This window comes from Coregonus lavaretus, assembly GCF_964263955.1.
Source record: "Coregonus lavaretus genome assembly, chromosome: 39".
In the NCBI taxonomy this organism is placed as follows: domain Eukaryota; kingdom Metazoa; phylum Chordata; class Actinopteri; order Salmoniformes; family Salmonidae; genus Coregonus; species Coregonus lavaretus.
The window spans coordinates 24,603,777-24,629,468 of NC_140026.1; the positions used below are offsets into that span (position 1 = coordinate 24,603,777).

At 43.5% G+C, this 25,692-nt stretch overlaps 1 protein-coding gene across 1 annotated transcript in view; it reads right to left on the reverse strand.

Annotated features, from left to right (window-relative positions):
- Positions 1-25,692, reverse strand: part of LOC311113110 (VPS10 domain-containing receptor SorCS2-like) — a gene marked incomplete at both ends in the record, with an annotated part of 337,488 nt that overhangs the window by 102,519 nt on the left and 209,277 nt on the right.

The following is a 25,692-nucleotide window of genomic DNA, read 5'->3' on the forward strand; positions in this document are numbered from 1 at the left end:
CCAACACCATCATTAAGTTTGCAGACAACACAACAGTGGTAGGCCTGATCACCGACAACGATGAGACAGCCTATAGGGAGGAGGTTAGAGACCTTGCCGTGTGGTGCCAGGATAACAACCTCTCCCTCAACGTGATCAAGACAAAGGAGATGATTGTGGACTATAGGGAAAAAAAGAGGACTGAGCACGCCCCCATTCTCATCGACGGGGCTGTAATGGGTACAGGTTGAGAGCTTGGTGTCCACATCACCAACAAACTATCATGGTCCAAACACACCAAGACAGTAGTGAAGAGGGCATGACAAAGCCTATTCCCCCTCAGGAGACTGAAAAGATTTGGCATGGGTCCTCAGATCCTCAAAAAGTTCTACAGCTGCACCATCGACAGCATCCTGACTGGTTGCGTCACCGCCTGGTATGGCAACTGCTCGGCCTCCGACCGCAAGGCACTACAGAGGGTAGTGCGTACGGCCCAGTACATCACCTGGGCCAAGCTTCCTGCCATCCAGGACCTCTATACCAGCAAGGCCCTAAAAATTGTCAAACTGTTTTCTGCAGAAAGGAACTATGACATCAGTGACCGGGAGCTCCTGGCTGTGAATTTGGCACTAGAGGAGTGGAGACACTGGCTGGAGGGCGCCAAGGACCCATTTCTCATCCTCACCGACCATCGGAACATGGAGTACATATGGACAGCAAGGCGGCTGAACCTGCGCCAAGCAAGGTGGGCCCTTTTCTTCACTGGATTCAACTTCACTCTGTCATACTGCCCAGGTTCAAAGAACATCAAGGCCGATTCCCTGTCCCGTCTCCACGATTTGGGAGAGGTTACTGTCCTGTTTGCACCCATCATTCCGCCTTCCTGAATTGTTGCCCCCATGCTTTCGGACATAGACGTGGACATCCGCCAGGCCCTGGAGAGGGAACCTGCTACCTGCCCTCCGGAGCGCACCTACGTTCCCACGGGGTTAAGGGATCGGCTGTTGACCTGGGCGCACACATCCCTTGTCACTGGACACCCAGGTATCACCCGCACCATTCAATCCATCTCCGCTAAGTACTGGTGGCCCACCTTGGCGCAGGACGTCGCTCGCTACGTCAACTCCTGCTCCGTATGTGCCCAAACCAAATCTCCCCGGCACGCTCCAGCAGGGAAACTCCCTCAGCAGCCTTGGTCCCATCTGTCCATTGACTTCATCACTGATCTCCCCTCTTCTGATGGTTACACTACTATTATGGTTGTTGTGGACAGATTCTCTAAATCTTGCCGTTTTATCCCTCTCTCAGGTCTCCCTACCGCTCTCCAGGTCGCTGAGTTACTGTTCCAGCAGGTCTTCCGGCACTATGGCCTTCCGGTGGACATAGTCTCCGACCGTTGCCCCCAATTCACATCACGGGTATGGAGCGCCTTCATTGAGAAGCTGGAGGTCACAGTCAGCCTCACTTCCGGGTACCGGTCTCGGTCCAACGGGCAGGTGGAGAGGATGAACCAGGAGCTGGGAGGTTCCTTAGGAGTCACTGCCAGGACCGGGGCCATCCTCCTGGCCAGCGTCAGGGAGGGGGCACTGTCACGTCTACTCCCTCTCCGGCACTTGACGTCGCCAGTCTACTTACCACCGGTCCTGCCAACAATCATTACGCACACCTGGCAACCATCATTATGCACACCTGGCAACCATCATTACGCACACCTGGCAACCATCATTACGCACACCTGCGCCTCATCAAGCATACCTGGACTTCATCACTTCCCCTTTATCTAGCACTCCGTTGTATCACCCATTAGGCAGTATTGTTTCTGTGTTGATGTTCAGACGCTACTCTTGTTCTTGTATTCTCTCTATGTTCGTTCATATTAAACTCACCGACTGCACCTGCTTCCTGACTCCCAGCGTCTTCGTTACAGTAGTCTATGGATTTGAGTGGTTGCATTTCTCCAGCCCCATCCCTCAACTTTTTACCAAAACTGTTGCAGGGAGTACACTTTGTTAACGTTTCAATTACGGATTGCTGCTTTAAACAAATTTAATATATTAATAGTTTTATTAAATGGTGGAATCCTCTAGTGAGTTACTTTTGTGCCATTAATATCAAGCAAAACTTCTGAAGTTTAGAACAAAATTCTTAGTATTGCAAGCAAAAATAAGGATATTGATAGCAAAACATTTTTAAATGTGAGAGCAAATTAATTGTAAATGGCAAAAAAAATAGTTTTCAGTGATAAAAAAAAAAAAAGATAACGCAATTAAACAAAAAACCTCACTCTTTACTGCAATTTTCCCTATCTTTGCTTATGTTACCCTGGCCTTTGCTTTTGCTGCCTTTTTTCTAGTTGCAAGTTTTGGCACATTCATTCCATCAACATGGCATCCTGCACAACACTGCTGATTTGCCTCTGAAGCTAAGCAGGGTTGGTCCTTGTCTGTCCCTGGATGGGAGACCAGATGTAACTGGAAGTGGTGCAAATAATCATGTGAAAAATAAATGTCACGTGGGGAATCTTTTTTCACTAGGGAAAAACACGTGAAACTTCACACGTGTCCGAAAACCACGTGATTTGTTCATGTTTTTTTTATAAGGGTAAATAAGCAGTCATATCCCTGACCTAAAACAAACACACACACACATTGCTGTTGCCTTCTCGTGGTACTTCTTGGTACTTAAAGAGGGGACCCTGTACCACTTCTCACCCAGCTGGTGCAGAATTAAAGAAAGGGGTTGAAGACAGAGAAGGAGGGATGGATGGAGGGATGGGAGGAGGGAGGGAGAGAGATTATTGGCCTAGTGATCATCACTAGCTGGGAGTGTAATTGGTAGCGGAGAAAAAACGTAGTTGCTCTCCTGTCAGCTATGATGGGTCCTCCACTCTCTCTCTCTCTCATTTTCTCTCTTCACCCACTTCACTGGGTTGTTTACATGTCTATCGGCACCTGCACAGTAAGAAGCCAATGAAAAGGACAATGTACTCTATACAGTGCATTTGGAAAGTATTCAGACCCCTTGACTTTTTCCACATTTTGTTACGTTACAGCCTTATTCTAAAATGTATTACATCGTTTTTTTCTCTTCATCAATCTACACACAATACCACATAATGACAAAGCAGAAACAGATTTTTAGAAATGTTTGCAAATTTATAAAAAAAAAAAAACTGAAATATGACATTTACATAAGTATTCAGACCCTTTAATCAGTACTGTTTTGAAGCACCTTTGGCAGCGATTACAGACTTGCGTCTTCTTGGGTGTGATGCTACAAGCTTGGCACATCTGTATTTAGGGAGTTTCTCTCATTCTTCTCTGCAGATCCTCTCAAGCTCTGTCAGGTTGGATGGGGAGTGTCGCTACACAGCTATTTTCGGGTCTCTCCAGAGATGTTCGATCGGGTTCAAGTCCGTGATCTGGCTGGACAACTCAAGGACATTCAGAAACGTGTCCTGAAGCAACTCCTGCATTGTCTTGGCTGTGCACTTAGGGTTGTTGTGCTGTTGGAAGGTGAACCTTCACCCCATTCTGAGGTCCTGAGCGCTCTGGAGCAGGTTTTCATCAAGGATCTCTCTGTCCCTGCCACTGAAAAACATCCCCACAGCATGATGCTGCCACCACCATGCTTCACCGTAGGGAGGGTGCCAGATTTCCTCCAGACGTGACGGTTGGCATTCAGGCCAAAGAGTTCAATCTTGGTTTCGTCAGACCAGAGAATCTTGTTTCTCATGGTCTGAGAGTCTTTAGGTACCTTTTGGCAAACTCCAAGTGGGCTGTCATGTACCTTTTACTGAGGAGTGGCTTCCGTCTGGCCACTATATCATAAATGCCTGATTGGTGGAGTGCTGCAGCGATGGTTGTCCTTCTGGAAGGTTCTCCCATCTCCACAGAGGAACTCTGGCGCTCTGTCAAAGTGACCATCGGGTTCTTGGTCACCTCCCTGACCAAGGCCCTTCTCCCCCGATTGCTCAGTTTGGCCGGGCAGCCAACTCTAGGAAAAGTATTGGTGGTACCAAACTACCTCCATTTAAGAATGATGGAGGCCACTGTGTTCTTGGGGATCTTCAGTGCTGCAGACATTTTTTGCTACCCTCCCCCAGATCTGTGCCTCGACACAATCCTGTCTCGGGGCTCTACGGACAAGTCCTTCGACCTCATGGCTTGGTTTTTGCTCTGACATGCACTGTCAGCTGTGGGACCTTATATAGACAGGTGTGTGCCTTTCCTAAATCATGTCCAATCAATTGAATTTACCACAGGTGGACTCTAATCAAGTTGTAGAAACATCTCAAGGATGATCAATGGAAACAGGATGCACCTGAGCTCAATTTCGAGTCTCATAGCAAAGGGTCTGAATACTTATGTAAATAAGGTATTTATGTTTTTTATTTTTTATAAATTTGCAAAACAATCTAAAAATCTTTTGCTTTGTTATAATGGGGTATTATGTGTAGATTTAATCCATTTTAGAACAAGGTTGTAACGTAACAAAATGTGGAAAAGTCAAGGGGACTGAATACTTTCCGAATGCACTGTATAAAGTATACATATGTTCACGTGTGTACACTGAGTGTACAAATAATGCTCTTTCCATGATATAGACTGACCAGGTGAATCCAGGTGAAAGCTATGATCCCTTATTGATGTCACTTGTTAAATCCACTTCAATCAGTGTAGATGAAAGGGAGGAGAAAGATTTAAGAACTTTTAAGCCTTGAGACAATTGAGACATGGATTGTGTACAGCGGCTTGCGAAAGTATTCACCCCACTTGGCATTTTTCCTATTTTGTTGTCTTACAACCTTGAATTTAAATGGAATTTTATTTGGATTTCATGTAATGGACATTGGTGAAGTGAAATGAAAAAAATAACTTGTTTAAAAAAACTGGTGCGTGCATATGTATTCACCCCCTTTGCGATGAAGCCCCTAAAGAAGATCTGGTGCAACCAATTACCTTCAGAAGTCACATAATTAGTTCAATAAAGTCCACCTATGTGCAATCTAAGTGTCAAATGATCTGTCACATGATCTCAGTATATATACACCTGTTCTGAAAGGCCCCAGAGTCCGCAACACCACTAAGCAATGGGCACCACCAAGCAAGCAGCACCATGAAGACCAAGGAGCTCTCCAAACAGGTCAGGGACAAAGTTGTGGAGAAGTACAGATCAGGGTTGGGTTATAAAAAAATATCCGAAACTTTGAACATCCCACGGAGCACCATTAAAACTATTATTAAAAAATGGAAAGAATATGGCACCACAACAAACCTGCCAAGAGAGGGCTGCCCACCAAAACTCACAGACCAGGCAAGGAGGGCATTTTATAGAGACATACCCCAAGAGACTTACAGCTGTAATTGCTGCAAAAAGTGGCTCTACAAAGTATTGACTTTGAATAGTTATGCTCAAGTTCAGTTTTTTGTCTTATTTCTTGTTTGTTTCACAAAAAAAAGTATTTTGCATCTTCAAAGTGGTAGGCATGTTGTGTAAATCAAATGATACAAACCCCCAACAAATCCATTTTAATTCCTGGTTGTAAGGCAACAAAATAGAAAAAATGCCAAGGGGGGTGAATACTTTCGCAAGCCACTATGTGTACCATACAGAAGGTTAATGGGCAAAACAAAATATTTAAGTGCCTTCGAATGGGGTATGGTAGTAGGTGCCAGGTGCACCGTGTTGAGTGTGTCAAGAACTACAACGCTGCTGGGTTTTTCAAGCTCAACAGTTTCCTGTGTGCATCAAGAATGGTCCACTACCCAAATGACATCCAGCCAACTTGACACAAATGTGGGATGTATTGGAGTCAACATAGGCCAGCATCCCTGAGGAACGCTTTTAACACCTTGTAGTCCATGCCCCGATGAATTGAGGCTGTTCTGAGGTCAAAATGGGGTGCAACTCAATAGTAGGAAGATGTTCCTAATGTTTTGTCCACTCTGTGTACATGTATATGTAGATATTCAGCCTCTTTCTATACATCCCGCAGTTGTCATGACAGCACCACAACATGACATGACAGACTGTTTATTTCGAGAATACTAAATGCTCCGCTAGTATGTGTACATTGAGATGCATAGAGACACAAGAGACACTTCTCCAGACGCCTCCAGTCTCTTACTGAATGTGCCTTTTAATGTGGCAGAATGTAACTGTCACTTTGAGTGCCTCCAGAAACATTTAGCATTGTGTTCATTTGGAGCACGGATTACCATAGAAACTCATAGCCATTAGCCGTGATGGGAAGCCTGGAGGTTTCTGCAGGTGCTGTTGTCGTTATTGTGTTGTTTTCCACCTCACATGGGGAGAAATAATTGTTGTGTGTCACAGAAAATTTGAACAGATGTGTGGCTGTGGTCGTGTGTTTGGGGGAGAACGAGAGTTGGAAAGAGAGAGAGAGAATCGGGGGGCAAGAGAGGGAGAGCAAGAGAGAGTGAGAGAGAGAGAGAGGGGGCGCAAGGGAGAGAGCGAGTCAAATGGAGGAAGAGAGTCAAAGGAAAGGAGAGAGATGAAAGGAAAGGGGATAGAGACGCACTGTAGAAAGATGGAGGGAATATGGAAGAGAGAGAGATAGAGGGATAGAGAGAGAGAGAGATTGTGTTGATGTGCCTGCATGGTCTTTGAGGGAGGCCCTTAACCCCGTGTGTACAGCCGGAGTCATAGCGACAGGGTTAACGAGGAGAGACATTATCATGCTGACATGCAGGGCCATCTAATGTAGAGTCATGAATAAATAACAACACTGAGAGGAGAGGAAGACGGGAGGAAGAGGTGAAAGAGGAGAGAAAGGTTATGCTTAAGACTGACACACAAAGAGAGGTGTGAGTCACTCAGTAAAAACACTCATCACACACACACTTTGTCCCCTCAGTCACTTTCCTCTCAGATGGATCCATACGAATACAGATGTCAACACCCCCCCCCCCCACTATAATGTTCCTACTCCCTAAATGTCCCAATAAACATTCACCCAGCCCATCAGAATGTCAATCCACCCGTCAGAAACTCTTTGGTTTAGCCTCCCCGGGGGATTTGGTTTGCTAAACAAACATTACAGGAACTGCTGCGACTCGGAGGATTAGCCAAATGTGCTGCGGTGTTGAGCAAAGTGATATGCTGCATTAATTGTCACCGAAATGTAACACACCGATAGTTTATCTCCAAATCTGCCTTGCTCTCCGTCGCATTAAATGAATCAATGATAAAAAGAGACACATTTTTTGGTTTTGCTTTCCTCATGTGAACATTTTCAAATGCGATAAAGCGCTAACCAAACATTTACTTTGGGTGTTTGGTTAACAAACAGAGTGTGTTTGATGGTGTTAGCGAACGTTTCATCTATGGAGGTAATTTATTAGCCAATTAGCAATGACTAAAGCACATGCTTCTGTAGGCTGTGATTAGCGCCTCTGTAAACACTGATGAAATTCATCATTTTTCTCAAGGACGCTGAGAAGCTTTTGTCCTTTCTTTTCATGTCAAACCAACATACAGTACATAAGAACAACATACACTACACACATGGGGAAGTCTGTTGTAATGTATTGCACAGGACAACACCAGCGTAAGTATGCATTGAATCCCTCTCTAGCTACAACACAGTAAAGGAACATATTTCCTGGTTAGTGGGCCATTGGTTGTACTACATTACCCATGTACCCTGAGGACATGATAAAACCTGTATGGAACTCTTTAGGTCTGTAGAATGGTGGACTGTTGGACTGCTCTTGAAGAACTACCCACAACCCCCAGGCCTTGTAAGTCAACAACAAGTGGGGGATGATGATTTAACACAATCCAACCCCCCTCCCCTGCCATTACCAGAGTAACAATAGCCCATTTTCCCCCTCTCCTCCCTCCGTCGTCCCATTTGTTTATTATGAAAACGGGAGGGAATGATCTAGATGGATTATGTTGGAGTGCTTCCAGTAGGTACAGTACGCAGTACAGAGAGGAAGTGGGAATCGTGCATAAGACAGATTGCGCACGGTAATTCACACTCACAGTTCAGTGTTTTAACATGTTGTAGGTTTTCCTGGCTTGGATCCTTATGGCTCAGAGCAGAGATGGTATACCGTACAATATGTTTTACCGTACAAAATATTAGATGCTGATACATAGACTGCATGACGCGGAAAGGTATGTGTTTGTTATATTTCAGCTTTGGACTGTAACAATATATTTGTTTTACCTGATATTGTGGGGCAGCACAGGAGCAGGGTGGGCAAGACATGGAAAAAAAGAAAGACAAAACGATTAGTTAACAAATCAGCCATTTAGGAAATTAACCATATGTTCAATTCAAAGGGAAAGCGAATAACATAAGGCCAGTTAAAAGGGTGAATTAACACTGCAACTCTGCAGATTAGCATAAATGAACACCCTCAAATCATTGATACAGAGACCTTCGCTTAGCTCAATGAGCCCTACATCTTATGTCTGATGTCATTAGGCCATTATGACCATTTAGGAAAGGGGCAATGGAGCGCCACGTAAGGCATCACACTCCGTTACATAGGGCTACATTACTACAATATACCCAATGTCCTTCAGAGCAACAAGAATTGAGGAACCCAATGGCCTTGATGAGTCTGTTGTTTAGTATCCTACAGTGCCTTCAGAAATTATTCATACCCCTGGACTTATTACACAGCCTGAATTCAAAATGGATTTAATTGATTTTTTTCTCTCACCCATCTACACACAACACCCCATAATGACAAAGTGAAAACATATTTTTTGACATTTTGGCAAATGTATTGAAAGACAGACATTTTCTTGCCATAGATTTTCAAGCCAATTTAAGTCAAAACTGTAATTAGGCCACTCAGGAACATTCAATGTCATCTTGGTAAGCAACTATATTTGACCTTGTGTTTTAGACTATCCTGCTGAAAGGTGAATTTGTCTCCCAGTGTCTGTTGGAAAGTAAACTGAACCATGTTATCCTCTAGGATTTTGCCTGTTGTTAGCGCTATTCCATTTCTTTTTATCCTAAAACACTCCTTAGTCCTTGCCGATGACAAGCATACCCATAACATGATGCAGCCACCACCATGCTTGAAAATATGAAGAGTGGTACTCAGTGATGTGTTGTGTTGGATTTGCCGAAAACATAACACTTTGTATTCAGGACATAAAGTTAATTTCTTTGCCACATTTTTTGCAGTTTTGCATTAGTGCCTTATTGTGGATTAACTACAATGTTGTTGATCAGTCCTCAGTTTTCTCCTATCACAGCCATTAAACTCTGTAGCTGTTTTAAAGTCACCATTGGTCTCATGGTGAAATCACTGAGTGGTTTTCTTCCTCTCTGGCAACTGAGTTAAGAATCTTTGTAGTGACTGGGTGTATTGATACACCATCCAAAGTGTAATTAATAACTTCACCATGCTCAAACGATATTCAATGTCTGCTTTTTTATTTTTACCCATCTACCATTTCAGCTTTTCATTCGTAATTAATTTGTAAAAATTCCACATTATGGGGTTTTGTGTGTAGGCCAGTGACACAAAATCTAAATTTAATCCATTTTAAATTCAGGCTATAACACAACAAAATGTGGAATAAGTAAAAGGGTGTGAATAGGTCTGAAGGCACTGTAAATGAGGTGGGCAGCAGGGTAGCAAGGGGGTGGGGTTATGTATCAGATGAGGTGATTCCCCTCCGCCTCTCCTCCCCCCTGTCCTCCGCTTACAACGCACAGTAAAGCCCCAGTGTTCATCATATCATTAGCTATTTACGTCCAATTCATTATTGTTATTACCATAGGTGAAGAAAGCCTTTATATTCAGCAGGAACCTCCTACATTGACAGATAAGGGCTGCTCAGGCCAGTCACAGAACCCATGTGACGTGAGCCAATAAAGAGAGAGTATCATTCACCTGATGGGTATTTATCACTGTAAGTGTCCTGTGTAGATAACAACGAATGGGCGATGAGACACACGGCGTATGAATCACCTAGATGATGCTACCTCTCTCTCTCTCTACATCTCTTGCTTCACTCTCTCTTGCCTTCTCCATCTACCTCTCTCTTGCTTGCTTGCACACACACACACACACACACACCCTCTCTCTCAGTGAGATGGATCTATGCATTATTTTGACTGGTTTCTGTTAAGCGCTTGGCTCTTTTTCTGACATCTCGTTCCTTGGGCGTGTTTGTGAGACAGGGAGATGCGATGACAGGGGATAAATCCCTGAAGAGTAGGAGTGTGTCAAATGAGAAACAGAAAGGAAGGCAGGCAGAGAAATACATGTTTTCAGAGAGGGGTCTCAGACTGCAGGGGAATGGAGAAATAGGATTTACGACCATCTCTTATAAAACTAGTGACGAATAGAAGTTACGACATGGATAGGAATACAGGTGATCTATGAATGTAAATATGAACTACAATTCCCATGATGCATCAGTGGCTGAGATGGTCCTTATGGGACTGAGGTGCAGGTATGTCCCTTTGGATCCATGTTTTACATTCTTAGGTCAAAGTACGCAGCACTTTCTCAGAGGTTGAAATTCTGGTTATTTCTCTCTGTTTACAATTAGACAGTGAACACAAGGCACAGGCTTTTATGTCCTCCAAAGAGAGCTTGAGACAATACAAAGATTGAGAGAATAGATGACGTTAAAAAATATCCCTCAAAAGGGAAACAATATGGTATATAATTATTCAATTGAGATATGAAAGACAGATCTGTGGAAAGGAAAAAGTTAGCATTTTGGAAGTGACCTTGAGTTCATACAACCAAAGGGTTAGGGTTAAACCAAATGTCATTACATCTGTCACACACACGGGCACGTAGGTATGTACACGTGCACATATCCAACCCCCAAACACAAACACACACACAATCACATTTCTAAACACATTCCTTTGTCAACCTCAACCTCACCTGAACACCACAACATCAGATAACATCAACACTTTTTTTTTCTCCTCATCATTATTTACAGTATTCACAGAAAAATGCCATCACCACTGGGCTGCCTGATCAAGACAAAGAGGATTGGCTGGGCCACATGGAAGCAGATTAAACAGCGTTTGGCCTGGGTGTAACTCTCACTGGAAGGGTTCACCGCCAGCTGCCACCCTCCCTCTGTCTCCCTCCATCTCTCCCCAACAAGTAATGTAATGTACTGAAATATTCAACAAAACACATCAGCCACTTGCCCTCAAAAACCCTGTAACACGGAGCCTTGTGCTCTTTTGTCCCCTCCCTCCGTCTCGACACTTTTAGTATCTATCACGCACTGCTATTTTTTCTGTAATAGAGGGGTATGAAAAATAATGTCTTCTTTTGTTTTTGTTAGTTTAGTTTTGGATCCCCAAAAATGTCAACTTGTCAAATGCTGTATAGGTTGTGAAGTATTTGTGAGGTATTTATTGCAGAATCTTTTAATTGTATAGAGCTACATTATGAACTGGAATGGCATAGACCTTCTATTGACAAACCAAGGTCTCTAACCCTTCCAATACTCTCTAGATGACCTTTTAGACAGCACTAAGAAATGGGCCTCTCACTGGGAAGTAAAGAAATGTAGAATCACAGAGATAAGTAAGACGACTCCTTTCATTAGCTGAAGAAAACTGAGAAGGTACAGCTTCAACCACTTTACCCCAATGCCATGGTTACAGAGGCTCTTCTAAAATGTGTGAGAACCACATTACACCCCATCACAACATGTGGTCGGGGAGCACACGGGCGTGAAGAATGTGTGTACACAACAAACAAGCCACTCGTCTTTAACCTGGCAGGCATGGGAGCCTATAAATTGCTCTCATATGGGGTACGTACGTTCAAGCGGCGCCAACCGATTTGAACTGTCAACTCTCTAACTCGTAAACAGGCGCTAACCTATAGTGTGTGTGTCTGTCTGTGTTTGTGTTGTGAAAAACGTTCACAGGAGCCAGAGGTGACACTTTTTTGGTGCTCCGGTCTTTGAAGAGTGGAAATGGGGACCAGATTGATGGAGAGGAGGGAGACAGGGAGAGAGAGAGAGAGAGAGAGAGAGAGAGAGAGAGAGAGAGAGAGAGAGAGAGAGAGAGAGAGAGAGAGAGAGAGAGAGAATGAGGGAGAGAGAGGGAGAGAGAGGGAGAGAGAGAGAGAGAGAGAGAATGAGGAGAGAGAGAGAGAGAGAGAGAGAGAGAGAGAGAGAGAGAGAGAGAGAGAGAGAGAGAGAGAGAGAGAGAAAGAGAAAAGCAACAAAGGCGCATTCCTTTACAGCAAGCTCATCTCTCTGTCTCCAATTAGAGAGAAAACGCCATGCAGGCCAATCAAACAATACAGTTGTTCAAAGTCTGGTCAACACACTGTAAAGAGAAGTGATGAGAGGTACTGATCCTAGGCAGGGACCATCAACTGGCCAGTGACCATTAGTGTCTAAAAAACCCTTCAAAAGGTAAATGTCTATCTGATGCTATAAAAAAATAAGATAAAATAAAAATAAGAAAGCAGAAAATTTGAAATCAGTAAGACTCATATCTGATATTCATTTATGACGTTTCGATTTGATAAGCATTTCTTTTATCTGTGTCCATAGATTCTAATAATGAATTTCTTAAGTCATAATTTCTGTTCAGTTTATCATTAATCAGGAACTCTAAAAAGAGACGGAAATTGGGACTGAGATAAGTGTTTGACAGTTTCTGAAAAACCTGTCTTCCCACACTCAATAAAATATGCAAATACCCCTTTCCAAAGTGACCCCTTGAAATCTCTATTTAGAAAATGGATGAACAAATACATAATAAATATTTTAATACGTGTGTTGCCGAAAGCTGCGAAGCTAAATTAAAAGCCGTTCAGTGACGAGTGACTCAGCTTTTCTGGCAGCATCCCAAACTCGGCACCCCTCGACATGCAACATAACCACCGCTGCTTTGATCACACGCTAAGATGGATCCTCATGGCGATGGTGGGATGAATCGTCATGGTGATGGTGGTTGGAGTAATCCCTGTCTTTGGCAAGGCTAAAACCCAAAGGCTATATACTGTAAGCATGGTGGGCTCAAAGTGACATAAGTAATCTCTTGGTGTCAATGAAAGATTTAGGTTCATACTGTAATTTGAGTTGACAAATGAGAATCTAGTAGGAAGTTGATTTGGCTCACACAGAATTAGACTTACAGTCATGCCTGCATACATTTTACATATGGGTGGTCCTGGGAATGGAACATCCTATCCTGGCGTTGCAAGCTCCATGATCTACCAACTGAGGACCATTGTGTGGTGAAGTGGTTGTTATAGCAACCTGCTCAGGTTGAGCCCATGGTCAAGCCTACTGCGAGGAGAAGAGGATGGACAGCAATGTAGTGTAATGGTTAGGGGAGCATGGTTGGGATAATGGTGGCATTTTGGTTTCATATTCACTATGGAGGCCAAATTAGACGATTTGTTGAAGACAAATTATATTGGCCCATTTGTTTTCAAGGCATACACATTGAATATGAAAATAATTTAATATGCTTATCTAATTGAGGCTATAATTAGACCATAAAGATCATTATCTCGCTCAAAACAAAACAACAACCACAAAGTGAATTAATCACATTGCTAATGCTTTCACTGAAACAGTGTTGATTTAACGAGCCGTGGCTTCATTTCAGTGACCTGTCTCTGTATCTGATTAATAGGAGTGTGTAAACCTACTATGGCTAATGGCTGACGATTCAGACCCAACTTGTTTTCTCCTTACAATTTGCTTAATCCCTGTTATAATTGTTCTATGCTTGGGCTTATGTCTTTCTCTAACCATCAATCAAGAGTTGAATATTGTTGGCATTGTTGTGGAACACTTCAGGTGTGTTTTTTGCTGTTAAACGCAGCTTAGCTGGACTATTGGTATCTCAATAAATGGAGCCTATGTTTTGCCAGTAAAGGGAACACGTCTGCTCCATGGCAACCAAGGATTCATTGCGCGATGGTCGAACAAAGGAGAAAGTTAGAAAACTGCTTAATTGAGAGAAAAAACACACAAGCGTGTGCACGCACACACACACACACACACACACACAGAGAAACCTCATGTTCTGATTATGGGCCTTGAGCCACCTATGTTAAGGTAACAAAGTCACAATAGGTGATTCCTGTGTGTAGAGACTTATGAAAGTCACTTATGAAAGTGAAAGTGCCTCTGCAATTAAATCATGCTCATCAGCGGTTACCGTTCTTGACTTCAGGTTAAACTAGAGGGTGAGAAAGAATGGAGTTTGTGGATAAAAGGAAAGTGTGAGAAAGCTCATGCTGAGAGAGTGTCCTGTTGTTAGCACAGTAAGTTAGTCCAAAGTTCCCTATGACTTCTTCAAAAGTTGGGGATGTACTCTCCATAATGAGAGAGAGAGAGAGAGAGAGAGAGAGAGAATGAGTAACGTGCCCCCATCTTGGATCGAACAATGCCAGTTTCACTACCGAAAGCCAGAATGAGACAGGCCTCATGGGGCTTGTTAGAGCCTTTTGACTAATAGTCCCATCTTTATAGAATTACAGCCCCGAAAAACACACATTTTTAATTCCACTTGTAATTTTGTTTTACGAGGGAAGCTGGGAAGATTAAAGAGTATTTGGAAGGCCTAAATAAAAGCCAATGGGGTAATTTGTTTTCTCACCACTAATAAAACACCTTTATCCGTGCGTTCATTCTTCCCCTAGTGTGCTATTGATGCAGGTTGTGGAAATGAGATGGAGGGAGTTGTTAGCTAACGACTGTAATCATCATTATGATGTCATAAGCGAATATTTGAGTGTGAGATAATACACACAGGGTGTTGATGACTTAACTCGGCACTGCTACATTATGATTACTTCTATCTGTCTTCTTAAACTGAACAAGCTGAATTTAAGCTCATTTAATTTACTCAAACTCTAGTGCTCACAGGTAAAACAGTCACCCAACAGAGTCTGAAGAAACATACTGGTGAGGTAATCAGTTAGAGACACATTCAGACCAACATGCATCTGCATCCCAAAGTAATAACTGAGTTCTCGCGTGCACACACACACACACACACACACACACACACACACACACACACACACACACACACACACACACACACACACACACACACACACACACACACACACACACAGTCAGTCAGCAATAGTGGGAAAGACCTCCCTCCCTCCCTCCACCCTTCTCTGCATCCATCACTCCACCCCTCCCTCGTTCAAACGCTCTTTGTCTACTCACATCCCAGCTTAACTCACAACACACACACATGCAAGCAAAGACACAAACACACACACACTGACACACACACACAGTACAAATATTTACAAAGGCCTGTTCCCCGTCTCCGCCCCCATGTGTGTGTGAGTGACAGCCTCTTCACGGTCACTGACAACCACTGAGTGGCCAAACACACACAGCGCCTGTCTTATTTACATTTGCTCCTAGTGCTGTCACACACACACACACACACACACACGCACATATAATTCAGGTTCCCTTCTCTTTTTTAAGTAACACAAATGAACCATGCTGTAAAGGGGTAACAAAGCATCCCTCCCATGTTAGTAATGTTTCATTCCAAGCTTTCCTATTCAAACTCAATGTAGCGTAACACCACAACATGCAAAAAGACAGTCTGATTGTGTCTGAGAACACCCATGTATTCACCCCACCCCCTCTCTGAAGTGTCCCCTGCCAGTGCTGTGTACATTTCTCTGCCCTGACCTATCTCGAGCCCCTGGTGATGTAGTATAGAAACATGTAATGCTGTCCCCTGCCAGTGTGTATTAGAGGGACCCAGTGAGGGTCAGGTGGAGGTTTTGGGGACAGAAGGGGGGTGTCTGTGGGGCCTGGTTGGCCCTGTCTGACGGCTTACATGTATTATTCAACGCTTGCTGCCTTGCAGTGTCTTGTTGTGCCAGGCTTGGTGGGTGTCTGTATGGGGATGGAAGAATTGTGTGCGTGTGTACGTGTGTGAGTGTGTGAGTGTGTGCCTGCGGTCTTTCGTGCAGCTCCCTGGTGAGCTGGGGTTAGATGGGGTAAGGTAAGGAGGAGAAAAGGGCTTCACTGGACACGCATTAGATACTGGTGTGTGTGTGTATGTGTGTATGTGTGTGTGTGTGTGCGCTTGGATACAGTAAGTGTGTGAGTGGCTCTTGCTCTCCAGTCTCCACATGTTTAGCCTCGGGCCTGCTGAAACATTCAGAGGGGGGTGAATGTTGTTTTGGGAGGGGAGTGACCCAGTCCTCACCCTCATGGCTGGGGCTGGAGCTGGGGGAAAGGGGTCAGGGATGGGGTCATGGCCAAGGCTAGCATTGTGATGGACGGCCACCCATGCACTAGGGTAATTGGGAACCACTGAACTTTTCACAGAGAGAAACATTGGCTATCAAACAGTGCAGTTACAGTAGTTCTGGAGTGGAGCTACTGCAGTGAGTTGCAATGAGTTATTCCATTCGCAGTGAACAGACCGTGAATTAAGGAGCAGATATCTGTTTATAGTGGTTCATGTTGAACATTTAACAAGCAAATATCCCTCTCATTGTGTCTCTCACCCCCCCCCCCCCCCCCTCCCCTCTATTTCTCACTCTCCATCTTTCTCCCTCTCTCTATGGTCATACTGGCCCATCTATTTATGAGATGCTTGACAGAGTCAAGTCAAACCTAGGAGTCAGTCAGGGTTGTCTGAAAAACCCACCTCGACTCACAGTCTTAACCACTACTACTTGGCCCCTATACATTTATCTTGCTAAATGGACTAGTTATAGCCAGTGAGAGCAATTGCAAATTCAAGCCTTCATATATATGAAAACGTGATCCTGGGCTCGCCACATCAATCTAGAATAAAAACCCTCCTGTCATTTCTACTTCCTTTTTCTAGACAGTCATTACAAGCACTTAGCTGACAATTCACCCTACTAATACAGAGAAGTGATGTGAATATTTTGTTTTGGTATTTAAGTATTGTGTTTTTTTTTCATTGTTTTTTATGATGTGCGGAGACCATTACAGCTTAAGTGCTGCGGATTGAATAAGGCTAATGCGGCCGTGTTGTAATGCTATTTCAAATAGATAGGAGTTAGACGCGAGGGAACTGCCTTTCCATTTGGTTAGTTAAATATTAACCACCAAGCAGAGACAAAGCACATTCTATTATAATTTACTCCTTCAGAAAATTTGAAGAGAGAGAGTTAAGAGCGAGAAGAGGGGTAGGGAGCGAGACACATTGGCATAAACAGAGAGCTGAGATGGAGAGATATTGAAGAGGAAAGTTGGAGTACAACCAAATCCAATAACGTTGTCATCTTAGAGAAGATGTATGCCTGGGAGATGTATATCTTGGCAGATCATTAATTGGTTTCAAGGCCCTTCCATCAAACTGTTGGGCCGTGATGATTGGCATTCCAATCGCCTTTGATTAAATAGATGCTGCAGGGAAAAAAGGCTGCAAGCCATGCAAACTCTGTTCCTTTTAACAGTCTCTCTCCCTTTCTCTCTTTCTCTATTCTCTCTCTCTCCCTGTATCAGTGTCTCCCACCTCATCTTTACCCCTCTCTTCCCCACCAGCTCTCTCTCTAACTTGAGTTTTTTTTCTTCTCTGAGAGCAACTTAACCCGTATGACTGACTGACGACAGCCGTCGACTGGCCGAAACTCAGTGTAACTTTTTTTAAGGACATGTCAAAAGGAGAACTAACTATTGTGAGGAGAGTGTCTGGCTCCTGAGAAGCCCAGCTTTCCCAGCTAGCACGGAGAAGAATCATGACAGCCTGTGGCAGAGGTTAAAACACAAATTAGCAGTAGTTAAGCAGTAGACTCCTTCTCTCTCTGTTTCTCTCCATCTCTCTCTCTCTGTGTTCCGTCTCTGTCTCTAACTCTCTCTCTCTTTTTTCCTCCATCTCATTCTATCTCCATATGTCTCTCTCTGCAGCTCTCTCTCTCTGTTCCCTCTCTCTTCCCTGTGGCTTTACAGAGGGAAGTAGTAAATGATGGTGGTGGAGGGGTGGCATCTGGCATGATAAGACATGTGAAGCCTGTGTATGAATCCATCAGTTGCTGTCGAGAAAGCGCTAACAATACAAACAGAGCCAGAGCAAGAGTGATGAGAGGGAGAGAAAGAGAAAGAGAAAGAGAGATGTGGAAGTATGCATACATACAGTCGTGACACTGTCTGCTTTCTCATTCTCCACACCTGAAAATACAGCCTAAAAGAGTCCAACAGGTAATGCAGTGACTTGTTTTTGGCCACTGAAACACAATAAATACCAAACACCTATTCTCATTGGACAAAGACATTCAAAAGGGAGCCACAGAGTATAGTTCATACGTGAAAGGTTAAGCACCATTTGAAGTGCCCGTTAACAGTGAGTCAAAAGCTAATTACAGAAAAGGTGAGATAGATACAAGTAAAATAAAAAATAAAAATATGCCATTTAGCAGACGCTTTTATCCAAAGCGACTTACAGTCGTGCGTGCATACATTTTCGTGTATGGGTGGTCCCGGGGATCGAACCCACTACCTTGGCGTTACAAGCGCCGTGCTCTACCAGCTGAGCTACAGAGGACCACCAAGTCAGAGCCATCATCATCATCACTGCCCCTGTACGGTGGCCTTACTGGGATACATATAGGGCAAGTGGGACCTCGGGCCAATGGGCATAAGAGATCAACATTTCAAAATGTTACAGCATGGGCTTGACCTTCTGCGGTGTACATTGCTTCTCAGAGAGACCTCTACATCATTAAATGGACCCCCCCATCAGTCTTGTTTGCTGACGGAAGTCCCATAGCAGGGAATATTAAAGCACCTCATTAATTAGTATAATGTACGACGAGGCAGAGTACAGTATGTTCACCATCAAAGGGGAGAAAGTGTGATGTCAAGCATGTATGCTATTCAAAGCATGGTGTTCCCACAGTGTTCAGTACCGTGGAAAAGTATTTGCCCCCTTTCTGATTTTCTCTATTTTTGCATATTTGTGATACTGAATGTTATCAGATCTTCAACAAAACCTAATATTAGATAAAGGGAACCTGAGTGAACAAATAACAACGATTACATCGATTCCATACTTATTTCATTTATTTCATAAACAAAGTTATGCCACACCCCTGTGTGAAAAAGTAATTGTCCCCTTACACTCAATAACTGGTTGTGCCATCTTTGCCTGCAATGACTCCAACCAAACGTTTCCTGTAGTTGTAAGTCTCTCGCGTCGGTGTGGAGGAATTTTGGCCCACTCTTCTATGCAGAACTGCTTTAACTCAGTGACATTTGTGGGTTTTCAAGCATGAACTGCTCGTTTCAAGTCCTACCACAACATCTCAATTGGGATTAGGTCTGGACTTTGACTAGGCCATTCCAAAACTTCAAATGTGTTGCTTTTTAGCCATTTTCATGTAGACTTGATTGTGTGTTTTGGATCATTGTCTTGCTGCATGACCCAGCTGTGCTTCAGCTCACAGATGGATGGCCTGACATTCTCCTGTAGAATTATCTGATACAGAGCAGAATTCATGGTTCCTTCTATTAAGGCAAGTCGTCCATGTCCTGAGGCAGCGAAGCATCCCCAAACCATCACACTACCACCACCATGCTTGATCGTTGGTATAAGGTTCTTAATGTGGAATGCAGAGTTGGGTTTTTGCTAGGCATAATGGGTCCGATGTCATCCAGAAAGGTATACTTTTGACTCATCTGTCCATAGAACATTCTTCCAGGAGTCTTGATGATCATACAGGTGCTTCCAGGTGCTTTTTGGCAAACTTCAGTCAACTTTTTGGATGAGATGGGTACCATTTACGTCTGGCGAAAACCAAACACTGTATTCCACAGTAAGTCCTACAACACTGCTTAGAACCGTCATTCCTCATATTATTGTCATTATATCCCTCAGGCTTGGCATGGTACACCAAAATCATCAAAATAATATACCAATGGACACCGAAATCCATGGGTGTACTTATGCCGAAATGACATTGAAGAGATGTTCTTCCTACGTGAGAAACACACAGAACTTCTTTACTGCTCATTTCATGGTCTAGAAGTCTCCAGACGCCACAGTCTCACCTTTAGAGTTGGAGCTAATTTACATTTTAGTCATTTAGCAGACGCTCTTATCCAGAGCGACTTACAGTTAGTGAATACATATTTTTTTATACTGGCCCCCCGTGGGAATCGAACCCACAACCCTGGCGTTGCAAACACCATGCTCTATCAACTGAGCTACATCCCTGCCGGCCATTCCCTCCCCTACCCTGGACGACGCTGGGCCAATTGTGCGCCGCCCATGAGTCTCCCGGTCGCGGCCGGCTGCGACAGAGCCTGGATTCGAACCAGGATCTCTAGTGGCACAGTTAGCACTGCGATGCAGTGCCTTAGACCACTGCGCCACTCAGGAGAATTAGTGGTGTTACCGTTGTGATCAGTTCGAGCAGTAAAGTGAAGGAACACAGGGTGCCTTTCCTTAGCTGGGCGGGCCGAGTATACCCACATGTCCAGGCACCAATAAGCAGTTCATAAACTCTGACATAATAAGCCAGTAGGTCCCAATCATAAGAATACAAAAACACAACCATTAAGCATTTCCCAATCTAAATGTACAACTATTACTATTACCCATTGCAAAAAAACATTTCACATTTAGCACACAAAGTAACCAGTGACCTAAAGTTTAAAGTGGAACTGACAGCGTTTTAACTACTTTGCAGATATTAAACAAACAATCATAATATCAGTTAAAAATATCAAATTCCCAGTTTATGCTACAAAACCAACTTCATGGGAGGTTTTAAAAATAGGTTATATTTTGCTTAACGTTCCATGGCGTACACTAAGGCATTGCTGGCAGAATAGATGGATGCAGTTCAATGCATGATTAATATAATTCACCAATACCTTTCTTGGTAGTCCAAAAAATATTGCTATCAAGTTGTAACTCACAGCTGGCCTGGTACATTGTTTGCTGCCTCCATTCGGGATGCACTTTTTCATTTTCAATGACTCAATACTCTGGACAAAAACTGACAAATGTAACTAAGGCTGGGAATGTCAATACAATCAAACTAGCAAAGGCAATGATCACAAGTCAGTCATAATGTGGCTAATAGGCAAGCTAAAAACACAGAGCCTAACGTTAGCTAGATAGTTAGCTAGCTAGCTGCTAGGAGTATGTCATGTCATGCCAGTGGAGGAGTGGGTGAGTGACTGACTTTTTCCCCCTCATATTGTTTTTCGGTGGCTATACACAGCTAGAGATGCAGGTGTCCTTTGGTTAGCTAGCAAGAACGACTGTTATCCAGTTAGCATATCTCTTGCATTCGCAAATTCACTCTGGCTATCTACTCCGATTTCAGAGCACTCTCATCTGAGTGTGCCAGAGCACAGAACAACTGATGCATTTACGAATGCACAACACCTGCTGAATATGACCGGTGTCAGTAAACAAAAAAAGTAATAGTTAGTCACAAACTCTCTAGATAACATGTAAACAGCCTAACCAGCTCTGCTACGGTGAGTAAAATGGTCAGAGTGAGGTGTTATCTCATTTGTGTCTGGAAGTACAGATTTTTTTTTTAAGTGTCATATTCTTCTTGGGGGTGTATATGAACAGACTTTAATACGATTTAATGTTGCTAAAATGCTGTCAATTCCACTTTAAATGCAACAGTGTTTCACACACATAAGTTATTTTCAAAAAGATGGCTAACAACAGCAAGTGCTTGGCAATAAAAAACAGTTCCCCTCACCAGATGATGATCATTTGAAACTTAACTTCTTGTTGAAAGTTATTCTTGAAAAGGGAAAAGCTAACAAATTAGCAACAACATCCTCTTTGATAACACATGCTGCAGCCACTGTAAACTAGCCGACAACAAAAGCTAGCTAGCTAGACCATGGGAAAACTACTGCTCCCTATTGCACCTGTTGGCCTTCAAGAAGGCAGAAGTTACCATACCTTTTTGTAAAAACAATCCCACCATTAAGTCAAAATGTGATTGGTTGAGTCCACTGTCAATCCCAAATTTTGCCCTAATAGAGTTGAATGGCAGATGCCTTTATCTACCTTCTGATGGCCTAGCCAATGGTTGACTTAGCTAGCTAGATTATTTATCTCCCCAGAGACCAGCAAAGAAAAATCCTGATTTTATATTTTTTTATCTTCAGCGTTAACCCTTTCCTTTCCAACAAAAACTGAAGAGATTAAATAAGAACATCATTGAAAATAATAATATAATAATTATTTTATAAATCCTTAGCCCTTCTCTGAAGGCATAGAAGGCCCATTGTTCCCCACTATGTTTGAGTTAGTAATAATTTGTAGAGTGGCTCTATTTTCCCTTAGCATGCATTGTTTTCACTATTTTGAATGTCTAAAAAATCCATATGTTGTTCTGAAATATGAACACAGAAATACTGGACACTTTGAACTCTTATTATGGTGGTGATTTGACAAAATTGCAATCATGGTCTTGAATTGGACATTTTTCTGGTCTTGGTCTTGACTCGGCCTCTGACCCCTTGTCCCCCTCCCGGTCTCAGTCTTGACTCGGTTGCTTTAGGTGGTCTCGAACACAACACTGGTTCTAAGACATACTTTTGAGTAAGATATATCTGCTATATGCTCCTCTCAAACAAATGCAAACAGCTAGAGATGTGTACGTATACACCAGTCGTCTTAGCCCAATAACTTTTTCTCAGTTAGAATGATTGTTCCAGCAAAGGACAACAAATTGCTAGAAAGTTTCAAAGAGTAACTTTACATTTACACTGCTGGTGGAAGTTGTTGCAGTGTTGCACAGGCATTGAGAAGAATCACAGGGGGGCTCAATTCTACAGAACACCGGACAGGAACGGGCCATTCATTATGCAGTGAGGTCTCGGGAAAACACCTTTCAAATTCCTGTGCTTCAGACACACTCAAGGGGTGAGGTGACCCTGAAACAAGGTATGTGTTTAGGACTACGGTAAAACTGGCAGCAACAACGTGACTAATGCTAACAAATGCTATCAAATGCTATCTGAATGAGCAATGACTAGCATAACCAACACCAAGGTAATTTTGAGGTGATGTTCCACCTTTAAACACCAACAAAAGTAGCAAAGGGGTTTACACCATTGAATTTAAAGAGGTGTACCGATTGTAGGATCATAATTTGATCATTATTTTTTTGCTGAGAATTTTCCTGAGCCGCAGTAAATGCAGATGAGCTTTGTGATTTACATAAATTCACTGAAAACCGGCACTAACACACGATTATATTAACAGTATTGCACTTTCCATGTAGCCTACTTTTGTCCAGCCTAACCACCGATCAAGTGACATTATGGACTAAACGTTCAAATCCTGTTGCTGCATGATAATCTTGCTATGACAATACTGGTCAAATTAAGATCCTGCACCTGTATCAGTATCACTGACTTCAACGAGAGCACCTTGTAAAGCAATTAGACGAAACTGAAACTGTAGTACATTCCAGTCAATCACTGAATTATTGATCTGGGGCTCAAGTCAAAGCTGTCTCATCTCTCCTGTTGCATTTGAGATGCATGGCGATGAGGAATGAGAGCAGTCCCATTGTTAGGACTGCCAGTCTTCCTCAAGGCATTCAGTGTGCTGTCACCAGTCTGTTCCCTGTTCACACAACGCATCCCTGAGCTCATTACACACACACACATGCATGCTCACATGTGCATGCACAAGAACACACACACGCACGCACACACACACACACACACACACACACACACACACACACACACACACACACACGGACGCAGACCGAGTCCACACCATGACAAAAACATATTTGTTTCATTGTTAATTTGTTTACTTATTCATTGCATCAATAATGCATAGAGTCGCTCGACTGACAGGCCGTTATCGAATCAAACGAGGAACAAAATGGGTTTGAAAGAGCTCTGGGATGTACTTTTACATTAGGTGGCCTTTTCAAGGTAAACCCATAACTCTAGTTGATAACAGAAATAGCATGCCCTATAATAGTGCTCCATGGACTCTGCAAGGCTGGCATTACCCGGTAAACATGCCCGCCGCTCTGGTCTATGCCCTGTAGGCATACCTTCTGCCAGTCTGGGGATCACACACACACACACACACACACACACACACACACACACACACACACACACACACACACACACACACACACACACACACACACACACACACACACACACACACACACACACACACACACACACACACACTCTTCCATTGTTTATCATGGGCTTCAATTAGAGTAGGGGAGGCGCAGGGATCAGAGCCCCGAGGACGGCATTTAAACGGCCAGAAACAAACAAGCTGAAGTTCAGCGACTGACATTTAACTGAGAATAATGAGCCTGCTTGTCAACTGTTCCCCTCTTCCAACCTTTCCCTCATCCCTCTCTCCCCTCCATCGCTTTCTCTTGCTCTCTCTGTCTCAAAGCCTTCTCTCACTGTATGTCTCTCTTGCCATCTTTCTGACTGTCTCCTTCATCCACTCTCTCCCCTCATTCTCTCCCTCCCCTCCGCTCTAATTCAGAAATGTAAAGGTTGCATTGGGTAAAATCTTCTTCCTTCCCCCATTCTGCCATAATGTTTACTTTCATTTCACAGCGAGGTCGTTCATCACCTGGACCTGTCATGGTGACGCAGCACTCCGCTCCGTCTGTTTTCCAGATCTCAGACGATGCCCTGGGAACTGTAACTTAAACATGATGCACGACACGACTCTCGAGAACCCTCGTCCCAAAACCCACAATGAATAATACCTGCTTATTTAGCTAGCCACTTGTTTAGGAGGTGACGCCATTTTGAAGCATGCCAAAGTCGAGGCCAATAAAATGTATCCTCTTTAAATCCAGAAGTACATTTCTCAGTGCTTAGTTCATAGACTTTGTTATGGTTGCTAGCCAGCAGACAAAGGTATGAAGTGATTAAATGGTTTTTAGTTTTTTTCCAGGCAAGAAAAAACACTAACTGTGAGGCAGAACCTTCTGGAAGCTCTAGCTAATTCCATCTGGTCTATAAAAAAACCTGACTCCTCTTATCCCTGAACAAACCTTTGTTTAACCTAATTAGAACGTATTTTCTCCGTTCCACTCCATGAGCTGAGACATCTCATAGAAAGTGTTGAATGGGCCACAGTGGTATGACAGAGTAGGAGGGAGTTGCCCCTAGACACTGATCTGAGGCCAGATTTGCATTTTACCTCTTACTGGTAAAGGTCAGGAATCTAGGAGGGTATGATGATCCTAGATCTGTGTCTAAGGGCAACTTCTAACGCATGGTGGGAGGTATGAGCAGACCAGAGTGGAGGTCAAAAGGTTACTGCCATGTTTTCTCAGCTGCCAATCACCTCGCCCCCATCCTGAGCCCACATTAGCATGAGCGCTAACAACTGACTGCTGATGCATCATGGGAACCAATTAGCCGAGCCTCAGTCTGTCTGTCTAATACATACTGACTGCACTGGATACACACACATGCAGATGAACATACACACACACACACGCACACAGATTGAAATAGAGAAGGAGAGAAAGGGACAGATAAATAAGTGATACAGTAATGCAGATCACCCACTCAGAAGATGCACCCTGCGATGTCGGCGCCAGGCCCCTCCGCTCCAGTGGTTCTGGGTAATTGGGCCAAACACTTCTTTCTAGTTACGGTTAGTTAACTCACTACTAACAGCATCCTCCTCTACCTCACCACTGCTTCCCCCTTTTATGGGGCACATCTATG